This window comes from Pinus tabuliformis, chromosome 3_1 (assembly GCF_031772625.1).
Source record: "Pinus tabuliformis cultivar Carrire ecotype Pingquan chromosome 3_1, CPIR1, whole genome shotgun sequence".
NCBI lineage: Eukaryota > Viridiplantae > Streptophyta > Pinopsida > Pinales > Pinaceae > Pinus > Pinus tabuliformis.
Window position 1 is genome coordinate 473,260,078 of NC_142301.1, and position 17,188 is coordinate 473,277,265.

General features: G+C 38.2%; 4 pseudogenes; all 4 read left to right on the top strand.

Moving 5' to 3' along the window:
• Window positions 1-3,527, top strand: part of LOC149187830 (uncharacterized protein At4g17910 pseudogene) — a 42,206-nt pseudogene extending 38,679 nt beyond the window's left edge.
• Window positions 3,528-9,630: 6,103 nt separating this feature from the next.
• Window positions 9,631-10,217, top strand: LOC149187831 (uncharacterized; annotated as a pseudogene).
• A 2,322-nt stretch (window positions 10,218-12,539) lies between these two features.
• Window positions 12,540-13,883, top strand: LOC149187832 (uncharacterized protein At4g17910 pseudogene; annotated as a pseudogene).
• Window positions 13,884-14,158: 275 nt separating this feature from the next.
• LOC149187833 (uncharacterized) lies at window positions 14,159-14,784 on the top strand (annotated as a pseudogene).
• Window positions 14,785-17,188: the final 2,404 nt, after the last annotated feature.

Consider the following 17,188-nt stretch of genomic DNA (forward strand, 5'->3'; position numbering starts at 1 on the left):
AGACATGTCCCTCATATATACAAGTTTAATGTAGGGCTCATACTGAAATCTGTCGAACAGCTGGCGCTTGTTCCACTCTTCTCCAACATTGGGTATCCCTGTTGCTTGAGCAACAATCTCAGGTGATAATGTAAAATCCACCCTTGCAAGATTCACATGCCCGTTGTGCAAATGTAATACAAACAAGCAGACCAATTCCCTGTGGTGCTGAATTTGAGAAATTTTTTCGCAATATTAATAGCATGCTTGATGAAGAAAACATGTGACTGCAAGTGGACAACAAATGTAATACAAACAAGCGGACCAATTCCCTCTGGTGCTGAATTTGAGAAATTCTTTCGCAATATTCATAGCATGCTTGATGACAGAAACATGTGACTGCAAGTGGACAAGCTTGCAAATAGGCCAAAGAGGTGGGCTCCTCTCTCACATGCTGACCACCCTTACCACCCCTGTGAGGCCTCCTTGGCACCTCAACCTCTGGTGTTGACTCACGTTCATCACTTTGCTCATAGTCTGTTTCGGCTTCTGACATGATTTCAAGAGAAAAATGGCTGAAATGTACAACTGCTTCTGCTCAAATGACCTGTTGTTTTGACTGTTTTAATGCTGCTCCAAGGGGAAAAAAACACAAGGGAGATGTTAGGGAGGGGGACTTTTAAGGGGACTTAGGGAAAATATATATAAAAGGGAATTTAGGGAAGGAATTATTACACATACACCATCACATAATCACAGTTTGCAGGGGTTTGATAGGAGGAAGAGTTTAGGGAGATTTTATTGAATTTTAGGGATAGGTAGGGTTTTAGGGATTTTGCTTTTTTGTTAGGGAAATTAGGTGAAGATGACAAGGGAGGTGATAATGGGAATGTGAGAAAATGAGGGAGTGAAACAGATGACCTTGGGCAGCAAACTCAAAGCCCTAGCTTCACTTGCAATTTGAAATTTTTAAACAAAATATATATGAATTTCATCATACTTCACACTTGCTGGTATTTGACACATTTTCCATGTTCATTTTCTTTAGGAAAGCAAAAAAATATTGATGATTGGAGGCCTACCTGAACAATTTAGGAAATTTGAGGTCGTTTTGAAGCTTGTTGACAATTTGTTGTAGGTGAAACCCAACGCATAGTGCGCGGGTTCTGATGCGTAGCGCCCGCTCTACACGTAGCGCCCGCTCTACATGTAGCGCCCGTGCTTTTTAACACTGGAACTTCTGCCCTGACGGGTAGCGCACGCCCAATGCATAGCACGCAGGCCCTGATGCGTAGCGCGCAGGTGTTGTCGCTCAATTCGCCCAGTTTCACACTAAATCGCCTTTCACACTTGCTCTTGGAGTCTTGGAGGCAAATGAATTACAAAATGAGGAGAGATGGGCTTTTATAAGCTTGATTTAAATTAATTTCCCTTCAAACCCACTTTATAATGTTTATGCAATGACACCTTTTAAAACTAATTACTGCTAACTTGTGGTTTCGTTTTTGTCATGAAATTGGTTGAAATAATGCCTTTTCTTGAAATTTTTGCAAGGATAGCTTCTGAGGAGTCTTGGAAAAGGAGACCAACGCCGCATGCCCACTTCTGGAGAATTTGAATTTTTTACAAATTTTTACAAAAATGAGAAAATGACCTTGCCTTCAAAAACAAGGTTTTTGAACTCAAGGTAAAAATTAGCTATACAATATGAAATCATCTGAGGTGATGCTTTGATGGACATCCCTCTAGCCTGTTGGGCACTTATTGACCTTAAAATACATGACCTCAAAAGACAAAATTGGACTAAACCCTAGACCTATTACTTTGACTTCAAGACAAGACCAATGACCCTGTAAAGAATTTATTGACTGAAACAAACTTAATCCAGCAGTGCCAAGAGGGTAATAAAAGACACAAGCTCCTCCATCAGGGTTATGGCATGCATAATGGAATGCAATAAAATGACACTAATGAGACACCTACTTATGCAAATTCAAAGAGCTTTGATCGCTGATGGAGGGCTACTAGACCGACTCTGTCTTGTCAGTCTTCCATTAAAGTCAAATTCATCAAAATTTATCTCTCGTCAACTGCTAAAGGAAAAACCTGTCAAAGTAGTTGGCAGTCACCTACTCTGCTCTTCCATTGAAGTGGCTTATGTTCAACATTGCAGTGGAAGAATATTCACTTTTCATAATATATCAATTGACTCCTATAGTGCTTACCTCAATCCTCACAAGCAGATTAAGAAAGATTTTGTCAGCAACTTGAATTGTACATCAATTCTTGAAATTGCCGCCCTCACTGCAATTATGCCTGTTCTTATCCTCCTGCGACAATGGAATGTGTTGCAACTCAGATGGGACCAAGGTGGATCTACCAATATTCAAATGGAGGAGCATAGTAGCAGGAGTAAACATTTGAAAGATTGGAGGAATTATGCATCTTCTTTGATTGTTGATTTTTTTCTCGTTGTCTTACCAATGCATTCTTGCTTAACAATTATGGTAGACCAAATTTACATTTGTTGTATATGCTTGATGCTTCTTGTACTGCTTGAGATTTTTTTTACACAAGGTTGTTGTCACATTCTGGAATTTCAACCCATGTAGAGAGTAGTACTTTGTCTGTGTCTTATAGGAAGAAAAAACCTCTCATCATATCGATTTGCAATGATGCTGGTGACATGCTTGTCAATCCTGGCTGTCGACTTCAAAATATTTCCCAGACGATTTGCTAAAACAAAAATGTATGGTACAGGACTAATGGATCTCGGGGTTGGATCTTTTGCAGTTGCAAATGCACTAGTTTCAAAACAGGCACGCAACATTGATTCGGTGTCCATGTTGGGGAATATGGTATACACTGGAATTTCTTTTTCACTCTTGCAACAATGGCCATTGTGACATCAATAATCAATATTCATCGCCAATACTCTGGCTTCTTTGGATGTGCAATTCTCATAGTTTATCAAGAAGTCCTATTGTTTGGATTAAATCGTTACCTCATTTCAGATAAGAGGGGTGCAAATATCATTAGTCTGAAAAAAGAGGGCATCTTCAGTTTATTTTGATATTTGGGCTTATACCTCGTTAGTGTCAACTTAGGCTATCATCTCTTCTTCCTAAAGAAACCCATTAGTTCTAGAGTAGCTTCAATTGGAGGGAAATCAAGTATTGCAATCGAAGTTTGGCTGCTTGACGGTTTCCTTTGGGTGCTAACAATCTTTTTCGATAAGTTTGTAGAGAAAACTTTCTCGTTGCATGTGCAATTTGGCATATGTAACTTTTGTTCTGGCACAAAACTTTGAGGTTCTTGGGATGCTTATGCTCTCAGATTTGGTCCCCAAAAGAAAATCATTAGTCCTTGAGGAAGTCTTTGATCAGAATGTGCTTGTGACTTTCCTCCTGGCAAATATATTAACAGGCCTTGTAAATGTGTCGATGACTACTGTTTATGTTTCTCCATTCCTAGCCTACTGCATTTTTCTTTTATATGTAGTGATTTTGATTTCAGGGGTCGTTGTTCTCCATGAATCTGTGCTTTAGATTTGATTTTATGGACTGTTATGAAACCAGCTCAAGAAAAGATAGAAAAGATAGATCAATGCCTTAGAATTCAGCCTCTTCGAGGGGGCAACCTCCTTTACATTACATAAATGAACAATTCTTGGATGATACAAATGAAAAAACCTCCTTTCTATATATAGGAGTCTAAGGAGTCACATTATAATCCAGCCAACCTAACAATAATAATATAAAGCCATAGAAATAACAATAGAGGGAATCTATGGGGCACAAAAATATAAATAAGGGGCATAACTACAATAGTAATGGGGTAATCACTAGTATTATAGGGACCCAACATGCCCCTCTCCTTCAAAAAAGTGTTGTCCTCAACTCTTGAGTAGTTTTGGATACTTCTGCATAAAATTCTCATCCTCCCATGTGGAATCTTCAGCGGATAAGTTCTTCCACTTGATAAGATACTCTAAAATTGATCGATTTCGTAGCTATCGAGTTCTTGTTTCTGTGACTGCTTCCGGTTCCAATATAATTTTTCCTTCCTCATAAAGTTCTGGCAATATTGTTTGAATTGGGAGCTTGTCACCTATAACCTTCTTTAAACATGAAACATGGAAGACTGGGTGCAATCGAGAAGCTGCAGGAAGCTCCAATTTGTATGCCATAGTACCAATCTTTCGCAACACCTTGTATGGATCATAATACTTTGGTGATAATTTATTATCCTTCTTAGCTTGCTTTAGGGACAATTGCTTATATGGTTGTAGCCATAGGAATACCCAATCACCTACATCAAAACTTCTTTCACTGCGATGTTGATCTGCCTGTTGTTTCATTCTATTTTGTGCCAACACGAGGTTATCCTTTAAGAGTTGGAGGACTTGTTGTTGATGTTTGATGTGATGTTCCACTGCCTGAACCTTAGAATTTTCTCTTAAATATGATGTGATGGATGTTGGTGGATACCCACAAAGTGCCATAAATGGGGTCATTTTTGTTGATGTATGGAAGGAAGTGTTATACCACCATTCAGCCAGAGGCAACCATTTGACCCATTGTGTCTATTTATCAGATACAAAGCAACGAAGATATCCTTCCAAACATTTGTTTACTATCTCAGTTTTCCCATTAGATTGAGGATGATAAGATGAGCTATGAGATAACTGAGTACCAAGACAAGAAAATAATTCTGTCCAAAAATTTCCAGTGAAAATGGGATCTCTGTCACTTACAATAATTTTTGGGTTTCCATGTAGCTTTTGAACTATTTCCATAAATGCAGTAGAAACTGTATTGGCTTTAAATGGATGTGATAATGCACAAAAGTGTGCATACTTGATAAGTCTGTCAACTACCACCATGATGACACTCTTTCCCTCAGACTTGGGTAAACCTGTGATAAAATCCATTGAAACCTCCTCCCAACGTTGGCTTGGAATGGATAAAGGTTGTAATAGACCCGGTGTATTAATTGTTTCAACTTTATTTTGCTGGCAAACCAAACATTCCGCCACAAACTTTTGAATATCTGATTTAAGGCCATCCCAAAAAAATTCCTTCTTAACCTTGTGGTAAGTTTTTAAAAATCCTGAGTTCCCTCCTAAGGGAGAAGTGTGAAATTCCATAAGAATCTTTTGTTTTAGCTGGGAATTCTTACAGAGGTATAAGCAATCTTTGTACCATAACGAATCATTTTGCTAGCTAAATGTATGAGAAGTACTAGAATCTTGCTGTAGGTTTCGAATAAGTGCCCACACTTCTTCGTCATTCTTCCATTCCTCCCTTGCTTCGTTTATCCAATCTGGTTGGATAATAGAAATGGCAAACAAGAATGCTTCCACATCCTCATCCTTTCTTGAGAGTGCATCTGCCACCACATTTTGCTTCCCTTTTTTGTAGATGATTTCAAAGTGATAACCCAACATCTTTGTGACCCACTTTTGTTGCTCTTAAGAGGATAATCTTTGTTCTAAAAGGTATTTAAGGCTATCATGATCCATTTTTAGCTTGAAGTGTATTCCCATTAGGTAGGGTCGCCATTTCTTAAGTGCATGGAGTATTGCCAACATTTCCTTCTCATAAATAGCTTTTCTTAAAACAATTCCCTTGATTGGACGACTTTCAAAAGCAATGGGTCTTTCATCTTGCATTAGAATAGCACCAATTCCATTTCCTGAAGAATGACATTCCACAATAAAGGTTTTTGTGAAGTCCGATGTAGCTAAGACCGGTGCTTGGTACATTGCCTCTTTAAGATGTTCAAAGGCCTTTGTTGCTTCCGGAGTCCATGAAAATGAATCTTTCTTCGATAATGTTGTTAGAGGTGCTGCTATTCTCCCATAATTCTTAACAAACTTGCGATAATACCCTGTCAACCCAAGAAATCCTCGCAGATGCTTTATGGATGTGGGGATTTCCCATTCCTTAATGGCTTTAATTTTGCTAGGGTATACCTTAACTCCTTCATGAGATACAATATGACTCAAATATTCCACCTCCTGGACTCCAAAGAAACATTTGGATCTTTTTGCATATAATTGTTTCTCCTCCAATAGTTGTAGCACCCTGTCAACATGTTCAACATGATCCTTCCAAGACTTGTTGTAGATTAGTACATCATCAAAAAATACTAACACAAATTTTCTAAGAAATGGTTTGAAAATTGAATTCATCAAACCTTGAAATTTTGAAGGTGCATTGGTAAGGCGAAAACGCATGACCAAAAATTCATAATGACCCTCATGAGTTCTAAATGTCGTTTTTGGAATGTCTTCAATCTTCATTCTGATTTGATGATATCCCGAACGAAGATCTAACTTGGTGAAGTAAATTGATCCATACAATTCATCTAGTAATTCATCAATAACAGGAATGGTGAACTTATCTTTAATAGTGAGCTTGTTGAGCTCCCTATAATCTGGACATGTGTGCCATGATCCATCCTTCTTGTGCACCAATACTACTGGAGTGAGAAAGAACTTTGACTCGGTTGAATTATACCAGCCTCTAGCATTTCTGCAACCATACGTTCAATTTCACTTTTTTGGACATAGGGATATCTGTACGGCCTGATGTTTGGAGGAACACTTCCTAGAATCAGATGAATAGCATGATCATGATCGTGCATAGGTGGGAGACCATTGGGAGTCTCAAATACCTTGGAATGATTGTTCAAGACTTTTTGGAGATCTGGAGAAATAGATGATTCCAATGTGGAAACACCTAGCGAGCATAATTGTGCAATTACACCTCTTTGTTCCTTTTTTAGAAGCTTTGTCATACCATGAGAGTTGATTATCTTTCCTGGTTTCCCTACAATACCCCTTAATTCAACTTCCTTTCCTTCTGTAGAAAATTTGATGAAAAGTTCTTGAAAATTAAAAGCTATTGTACCCAAGGATTGTAGCCATTGGACTCCTAGTACAACATCTGCACCTCCCATTGGAATGGAAAGCATTGGGCTAGTCAATACATATTCTCCCATGGATAGCTTGATATTATGGCACTTTCCAGAGCAATTTATTGTTCCTCCATTTGCAATCATCACTTGACACTCTCGTGCTTGATATAGGAAGCAATTCAATTCTTTTGCTACCCTACAATGAATAAAATTGTGGGTGCTTCCTGAATCAATCAACACTATTACCTTTTTCTTATTCATTTGTCCTTCTATCTTGATGGTTTGAGGAGTGGTAATTCCCGCCAATGCATTACAAGATATGGTTGGATTTATTTTCTCTTCATCTAGGCTTAGTTCCTGGAGTATATCTTCTTCTTTTGACCTTTCTTGCTCCTTCTCTTCTTCCTCTTCACAATCTATGTAGAATAATTTCTTCTCAGCACACCTATGACCTTTAGTGTATTTGCTATCACAACTGTAACAAATCCCTTTTGCTCTTTTTTCTTCCAATTGTTGTTGTGTCAACCTTATAGGTTGTGGAAGACTAGGGGCAACAACACTCCCGTCTTTATAGTTGTGAGTGGTATGCTTCCTAGTTGCCATAATTTTGCTTTCCATTTTTCTTGCTAACCTGAATGCCTTCTCTAATGAATATGGTTCCCAAAGGCGAACATCATGTTGGATATTATCCTTTAAAGACCCTATGAACACATCAATCCTATGCTCCTCTGGAATATCTTTTACCCTTATGTTCAATTTTTGGAACTCCTCAATGTGCTCCATTACTGAACCCTTTTGTTTGAGACTTATCAATTGGTTAAAAAAAGTGTTTCTTTTTGTATATTCATAATGTGCTATCAACTCTTCCGTAAAAATTTCCCAAGTGATAAGTTGTTTACGAGAGCAAAGCCATTGATACCATACAAACTGATTTGGTTCCAAATATACAGTTGCCATACGTACCTTTTGTGCGTTTTGCACATTATTGAGATCGAAGAATTGCTCCATTTGTAATATCCATGTAGCGGGATCCTTGCCATCAAACTTCCTCATTTCGACTTTTGGAATATGGTGATTCTTCGATCCAACATTAGCATCTATGGTATCATGATTAACATTTCTTTTGTTCTCATCATGAGTTTCCTTTACTACCTTTTCACCATTAGTGACCCTTTCTTGTAGCAACTTCTTCAATTCTTCCATATCTGTCTTCAAATCTATCTTCAAATCTGCCATGTATCTCTTCAAATCTGTCTTTGAATCATCCATATTAGCTTCCATGCCCTTTATCTTAGATTCCACGCCACTTATCTTAGCTTCTGTTAGCTTTTGTGAGCGTGACATTTGTTGCATTTGTTCTTGTAATTTTGATATATCATGTGGCATTTCTTCTTCTTATTCATGAGTCATGCTAGAGCTTTCAGGTTCCTTACTAGGTGTTTGCATTTTCTTTCCTAGGGGCATCAGTTACCAATAATAATGCTTTACTATGCCCTTTGAATTTCGTTAAACCAAGCTTATACAAAAATTTAAAAAAAACTACACACCTTTTTTCACTTTATAGAAGCCTGATATTTAATCTGATGTATCTCTGTAATTTCGGATCATACCGTTCTGAAATTGCTACCTGTAGTAGCTTTCTTCATCCTCTTTCCAATGCCACAAGTCTGAGCCAAATTGGATTATCCAAGGAAGAGTTATGTGAAATCTCCCACAGTGACTTGCTTTTAGACTGGTTCAGTAGAGCGAAGTTGTACGACGTGCCACGAGTCACTGTTTCAACCTTTGAATCTGAAACACACACAAAAGAAGCTACAATCTGTCCTCTTTCTTTACCTTTTGACGAAATTTCAATATTATCCTCAGAGAGAGAGTTATGACGATTTTCCCTAGGTCACCTGTTTTGAATGTAATTCAGGAGTCTGCAAAAAGGCCAACTTCCTCAGATCATATCTCCAAAAATGTCGCGCGAAAAGCTCTGAAATTCGGACCCAAGGTTCAGCACCAATTCTTCTAACATGGGTTGTGTTTGCAACTTCTGAAACGTCACAGAAAAAAAGTTATAGCGAAAATTCCATGATGACCTCTTTGGAGCAGCGAAACACTAGAATCCAAAGCTCTGATACCAAATGTTATGAAACCAGCTCAAGAAAAGATAGAAAAGATAGATCAACGTCTGAGAATTCAGCCTCCTCGAGGGGGAAACCTCCTTTACATTACATAAATGAACAGTTCTTAGATGATACAAATGACAAAACCTCCTTTCTATATATAGGAGTCTAAGCAGTCACAATATAATCCAGCCGACCTAACAATAATAATACAAAGCCACAAAAATAACAATAGAGGGATTCTATGGGGCACAGAAATAACAATATGGGGGTAATAGGGGCACAAAAATATAAATAAGGGTTATAACTAGAATAGTAATGGGGTAATCACTAGTATTATAGGGACCCAACATGGACAGAGGAGATAGATCATCAAAGCCTGTGCGTGGGTGGCTCTCTTTCCTTTTTCTGGATCTTCTTTTCAAGATCCATTGAGCGCTAAATGTTTTTGGTTATGTAGGGACAAAAGTATCTGCTGGTATTATCAGTGGACGTGAGCGCCCCAAATGCAAATGATGTAAACATTGGTTAATCTATTGTTTCAGTTTTTGGTATTTCAGATACTTTGTGTCAAGGTGCAGACTACCTATGAAGGTTTGCAGGTGGAATCACAGTTATGGACAATTGCTTGTTTCGGCTTGGAAACGATCCTGTAAAGATGATAAAGGATGTTAAGCGTGCAATAGATGATGGTGAAGGATGTCGAGTGTTTGGTGTTCTGGATTTTCAAAGGGTTGCTGGAAATTTCCACATTTCGGTGCATGGCTTGAATATTATTGTTGCTCAACAGATATTCGAGGGTGAAAATCATGCTAATGTGAGCCATGTAATTCATGATCTATCATTTAGGCTCAAATACCCTGGAATACACAATCCACTTGATGATATTGTCCGCATTCTTCGCGATGCAAGTGGCACCTTCAAATATTACATCAAGATTGTTCCCACTAAATACAGATATCTGTCAAAGGAAGTATTGCCAACAAATCAATTTTCTGTAACAGAATACTTTGTGGCAATGAAGAATTCTGGCCGGAGCTGGCCAGCTGTCTATTTTTTTTGTACGATCTTTATCCTATCACTGTTGCCATCAGGGAGGAAAAGCGTAGTTTCACTAACGTTATTACGCGTATTTGTGCTATTCTTGGGGGCACTTTTGCTCTGACAAGAATGCTGGATCGATGGATGTATCGTCTTATTTAAGCTGCAACTCGCAAATCTTCGAGTCTTGGAATATTCTGAGATTTTTCAATGGAGCAATTTTGACTGAGAATTCTAAACCCAGTGACGTTCTTATCAAAGCTGGAAACAAATGGAAGATTGTGGAGTTTTTCATCTTTGTCATTTGACCCTTTTCTCGCTCATGGATATGGCCCACGAGCGCTATTCAAATGAAGCCAAAATAGCAGAAGATATAGGTTTTGATTCATATTTGAAGACTTCAGTTAATGATTCAAAGGGATCTGTGCTGCAGCATGTATCTCTTAATTAGCCATCAGAGGCTTTTAAGGGTAACGATCTCCTGTTTTAGAATAAAGAAATGACTCTATCTCTATTTTTGTAACTACAGGTGAAACAACGCCCCTGTTTTGGGGTCGACTTGTTTTTCCCCTAGTATAGTTTATTTAATGTATGAAAAAGTCATTTGTGAAGGATTTAGAGAGTGAGAGAGAGTTCTCAGCACTGGTGGAGGAGAGAGAACAGAGCTTTCATTGTACAGATTTTGACAGAGATTTTAATTAAAAAATGCAGCTCTGACCCCTGAGATTCCTGTGGTATGAAATTTAACATTTGTGTCCTCTTTTGTTTCATATGTAGCCTGTTATGTGTTCATGTCATTTCATGATCATTTCAATTTGAACAAATGAAGTGTTAAGGTAGAATTCATAATTTATATGCTCTGCCTTTAAGTTTGTTCATATTTAATGTTTTCTTCTGTTTGAGAAGGATTCATCTTCTATGCCCTTGTCAGCTCCTCAGCAGTCTTGCAATTCCATTTAATCTCAATTTGATGTTAAACTTTCTTGCCTACCTTGCCTCAGGAGATAATCTGTGTTTTTGATTATATTTCTTTGTTTCAAGATGTTCTTTGCCCCTTGCAGCCCAAAAAAACCCCATCATTTTATTTAAAACCCCTTTTTATCAATTTACTAGCCTAAAATCAGTTTCTTTTAAAATCATCTCAGCCCCTTTTGAAAACTTTTTACTGAGAGAGACTGGAGAGGGCCCTCTCCAGCCCCGTAGGGCTAGCTACGAGGCTAAGTTGTTTGATGTTGTCTTGGAGTTTTCCTTTCTCAGCCTGAGGTGAAATTTCAAGCGCTAACATATTGGCGACCATACTGGGGAGAACATTCGACTTGTTGATTGCCTTGTCCCAGTACATGAAATCAAATTGCAGATCTGATGCTGATGGTGGACAGCAGTTAGACACATATGCAGGCTGAACCATTCACCTGGTGACTCCAACTCGATCCAGACAGTTCAGTGCTCGCTGATCCATTCATGCAATGGTGGGGTATGTGGCAAACCTTGCACTTTTTGAAGCTCTAAACAAAGTTAGAGAGTGGTTAGTGGATATTGAAATTAATGAAGAAATTTTCAGTGCCTTCTTTCAATGTTTGAAATCTCCGAAGTTTCATCTTGAAAACTAAAACTGGTGCCTGTGAGTTAATTGTTGAAAAACTTGAAAAGGAGATTCAATATTTAGATGAGCAGATCCAGTCATATGATTTCCAAGACCCTAAAAAGTTCTTGGAAATCCTTCCTCCATCCAAACAAGAAATAACAGACTTGCCTATAGATATTTACATTGACAGTGTGCAGATGGAAGTATGTATTGCAGAATTGGGGTAGCCAATAGAGTCCGGCTTCCGCGATCCAATGGCAACTTACATGGACACATTTTTCAGTTTGATTGATAGATCAGGCTATCTTGTACGTGACCAGGCTCATTACGTGCACGAAGGGCTGCCAACGATCACATTTGTGTCCTGGTGGAAGCATTCTTGAGCGGCATCATTTTAAGGTTTACTTGAATGGTTAATCTGACATTTCAGTATTACCTGATCTATTGTTTTTACAACAAAGTAGGGTAGATGTTGTAAATAAATAAGCAGCCAAAAGGCAACATCTTTTTCCAGTTTCATTACAGATTAGTTTGAAGTTTGCCGAATTAGTATTTCAATCAATTCAGTCAGTTTCCAGTTAATAAGTTGAGTCTTCAGTTGTGTTGATTTGTTGAAATAATGGACTCCATTGCCTAATGGATGGAGGCACTGTCTTCTCTCCCAAAGTTGTGGTTCTTGGCACCTCCACGAAGCGGCAGCTGCCATCCCAAGTGGAGCCGATGTTAGACTCTGTCTTGTCAGTCTTCCATCAAAGTCAAATTCATCAAAATTTATCTCTCGTCAACTGCTAAAGGAAAAACCTGTCAAAGTAGTTGGCAGTCACCTACTCTGCTCTTCCATTGAAGTGGCTTATGTCCAAAATTGTAGTGGAAGAATATTCACTTTTCATAATATATCAATGGAGTCCTACATTGCTTACCTCAATCCTCACAAGCAGATTAAGAAAGATTTTGTCAGCAACTTGAATGGTACATCAATTCTTGAAATTGCTGTCCTCACTACAATTATGCCTATTCTTATCCTCCTGCGACAATGGAATGTGTTGCAACTCAGATGGGACCAAGGTGGATCTACTAGTATTCAAATGGAGGAGAATAGCAGTAGGAGTAAACATTTGAAAGATTGGAGGAATTATGCATCTTCTTTGGTTGTTGATTTCTTTCTCGTTGTCTTAACAATGCTTTCTTGCTTAACAATTACGGCAGACCAGACTTACATTTGTTCTATATGCTTGATGCTTCTTGTACTTCTTGAGATTTTTTTTACACAAGGTTGTTGTCACATTCTAGAATTTCAACCCATGCAGAGAGTAGTACTTTATCTGTGTCTTATTGGAAGAAAAAACCTCTCATCATATCGATTTGAAATGATGTTGGTGACATGCTTGTCAATCCTGGCTGTGGACATCAAAATATTTCCCAGGCGATTTTCTAAGACAGAAACGTATGGTACAAGATTAATGGATCTCAGGGTTGGATCTTTTGCAGTTTCAAATGCACTAGTTTCAAAATAGGCACGCAACATTGATTCGGTGTCCATGTTGGGGAATATGGTGTACACTGGAATTTCTTTTTCACTCTTGCAGCAGTGGCCATTGTGACATCAATAATCAATATTCATGCCCAATACTGTGGCTTCTTTGGATGTGCAATTCTCATAGTTTATCAAGCAGTCATGTTGTGTGGATTAAATCGTTACCTCATTTCAAATCAAAGGGGTGCAAATATCATTAGTCTGAACAAAGAGGGCATATTCAGTTTATTTTGATATCGGGGCTTATACCTTGTCAGTGTCAACTTAGGCTATCATCTCTTCTTCCTAAAGAAACCTATTAGTTCTAGAGTAGCTTCAATTGGAGGGAAATCAAGTATTGCAATCGAAGTTTGGCTGCTTGACAGTTTCCTTTGGGTGCTAACAATATTTTTGGATAAGTTTGTAGAGAAACATTTCTCGTCGCATGTGCAATTTGGCATATGTAACTTTTGTTCTGGCACAAAAATTTGAGGTTCTTGGGATGCTTATGCTCTCAGATTTGGTCCCCACAAGAAAATCATTGGTCCTTGAGGAAGTCGTTGATCAAAATGTGCTTTTGACTTTCCTCCTGGAAAATATATTTACGGGCCTTGTAAATGTGTCGATGACTACTGTTTTTGTTTCTCCATTCCTAGCCTACTGCATTTTTCTTTTATATGTAGTGATTTTGATTTCAGGGGTCACTGTTCTCCAGGAATCTGTGATTTAGATTTGATTTGATGGACAGAGGAGATAGATCATAAAAACCTGTGCGTGGGTGGCTCTCTTTCCTTTTTCTGGATCTTCTTTTGAAGTTCCATTAAGCGCTGAATGTTTCTGGTTATGTAGGGACAAAACTATCCACTGGTATCATCAGTGGACGTGAGTGCCCCAAATGAAAATGATGTAAACATTGGTTAATCTATTGTTTCAGTTTTTGGTATTTCGCATACTTTGTGTCAAGGTGCAAAGTACCTATGAAGGTTTGCAGGTGGAATCACAGTTATGGACAATTTCTTCTTTCGGCTTGGAAACGATCCTGTAAAGATGATAAAGGATGTTAAGCATGCACTAGATGATGGTGAAGGATGTCGGGTCTTTGGTGTTCTGGATGTTCAAAGGGTCGCTGGAAATTTCCACATTTCGGTGCATGGCTTGAATATTATTGTTGCTCAACAGATATTCGAGGGTGCAAATCATGTTAATGTGAGCCATCTAATTCATGATCTATCATTTAGGCTCAAATACCCTGGAATACACAATCCACCTGATGATACTGTCCGCATTCTTCGCGATGCAAGTGGCACCTTCAAATATTACATCAAGATTGTTCCCACTAAATACAGATATCTGTCAAAGGAAGTATTGCCAACAAATCAATTTTCTGTAACATAATACTTTGTGGCAATGAAGGATTCTGACCGGAGCTGGCCAACTATCTATTTTTTTTGTATGATCTTTCTCCTGTCGATGTTACCATCAGGGAGGAAAAGCGTAGTTTCACTCACGTTATTACGCGTCTTTGTGTTGTTCTTGGGGGCAGTTTTGCTCTGACAGGAATGATGGATCGATGGATGTATCGTCTTATTGAAGCTGCAACTCGAAAATCTTCGAGTCTTGGAATATTTTGAGATTTTTCAATGGAGCAATTTTGACTGAGAATTCTAAACCCAGTGACGTTCTTATCGAAGCTGGAAACAAATGGAAGATCGTGGAGTTTTTCATATTTGTCATTTGACCCTTTTCTGGCTCATGAATATGGCCCACGAGCGCTATTCAAACGGAGCCAAAACAACAGAAGATATAGGATTTGATTCCTATTTCAAGACTTCAGTTAATGATTCAAAGGGATCTACGCTGCAACATTTATCTCTTAATTAGCCATCAGAGGATTTTAAGGGGAACGATCTCCTGTTTTAGAATAAAGAAATGACTCTATCTCTATTTTTGTAACTGCAGGTGAAACAACACCCCTGTTTTGGGGTCGATTTGTTTTTCCCCTAGTATAGTTTATTTAATGTATGAAAAAATCATTTGTAAAGGAGTTAGAGAGTGAGAGAGAGTTCTGAGCGTTGGTGGAGGAGAGAGAACAGAGCTTTCACTCTACAGATTTTGACAGAGAATTTAATTAAAAACTCAGCTGTGACCCCTGAGATTCCTGTGGTATGAAATTTAACATTTGTGTCCTCTTTTGTTTCATATGTAGCCTGTTATGTGTTCATGTCATTTCATGATCGTTTCCATTTGAGAAAATGAAGTGTTAAGCTAGAATTCATAATTTATATGCTCTTCCTTTAAGTTTGTTCATATTTAATGTTTTCTTCTGTTTGACAGGGATTCATCTTTTATGCCCTTGTCAGCTCCTTAGCAGTCTCGCCATTCCATTTAATCTCAATTTGATGTTAAAATTTCTTGCCTACCTTTCCTCAGGAGATAATCTATATTTTTGATTATATTTCTCTGTTTCAAGCTGTTCTTTGCCCCATGCAGCCCAAAAAAACCCCATCATATTATTTAAAACCCCTTTTTATCAATTTACTAGCCTAAAATCGGTTTCTTTTAAAATCATCTCAGCCCCTTTTGAAAACTTTTTGCTGAGATAGACTGGAGAGAGCCCTCTCCTGCCCCGTAGGGCTAGCTACGAGGCTAAGTGGTTTGATGTTGCCTTGGAGTTTTCCTTACTTAGCTTGAGGTGAAATTTAAAGAACTAACACTTCCATCAGGCTATGATTCAATAGAGATAGAGAAATAGAATCTTCTCCATAAAAAAATTAAGAAGGACTTCGCTTAACCCAACATGAAGAAATGGAACAGACTCTAGTAAGTTGCTTCAAGGACCTCCTTACAAAACCCCAAGAGGATAGAAGAGAATTTGTTGGGAGAATCTACAATGAGATACCAAGTATGATCACCAGAGACCAAAACCTTGCTCTTCTGAGAGTAGCAACACTGGAGGAAGTGGAAGAGATCATGAAAGGGATGAAGAAGGATAAAGCTCCTAGACCAAATGGCTACATAGTGGAATTCTACCAAGTTGGATGGAAATTATTAGGGAAAGAAATTCTGGATGCGGTGGAAGAATCTCAAAGAAATCAGAAGGTATGTCCAGGCCTAAACTTGACTCTCCTTTCTCTTATTCGTAAAACTGCTAAGTCTGAAAATCCACAATGTTTTAGACCCATTTCTCTTTGTATTCTAATATACAAAATTATTTCAACTCTTATGGCCAAAATACTTAATCCAATCCTTTCTAGCATTATCTCTCTGGCACAAACCAAGTTTGTGGAAGGATGACAAGTTCTAGATGGCTTGGTAGCATTACAAGAAGTAGTGCATTCTTTGAAATCCAAGAAGGAAGCTAGAATGATGATAAAATTGGATCTATCTAAGGCTTACGATTGTTTGAACTAGGCATACCTCAAATTGGTACTAGTAGCCTTCCGTTTTTGCAATAGATGGATAAATTGGATCTCTGATATGATCTCCACAATAAATTTCTCCATTCTTCTGAAAAGGATGCTAACTTCAACGTTCAATGCCTCAGGAGGACTGAGATAGGGGGACCCTATATCCCCCTTCCTATTCATCGTTGCGATGGAGGGGCTCAAAATATATATCAAAAAAGAATTGCGGGAGAGGAAAATCAAAGGGCTCTGAATATGGGGTAATAACCTGTCAATCACACACCATCAATTTATAGATGATATCATGTTGTTCTGTGTAGTTTCTCTCAGAGAAGTAAAAAGAATAAAAGGGATCCTAGACCTCTTCATGGAGGCATCTGGTACTCAAATTAACAAGGAGAAATCATGCACATTCTTCTTCAACACTACTGGAAATGTCAAAACTCATTTGACAATATTATTGGGTTTTCGTTCGGGTGACTTATGAACAAAATATCCAGGCACCCCCTTAGCCCCGAATCCTTTAAAGATGGTGAATTGGAAAAATACCATCAAGAAACTCACGAACATATTGGAAAACTATTCCTTCATAACTCTGAATATAGCAGGAAGAGTAGTACTAATCAAAGTT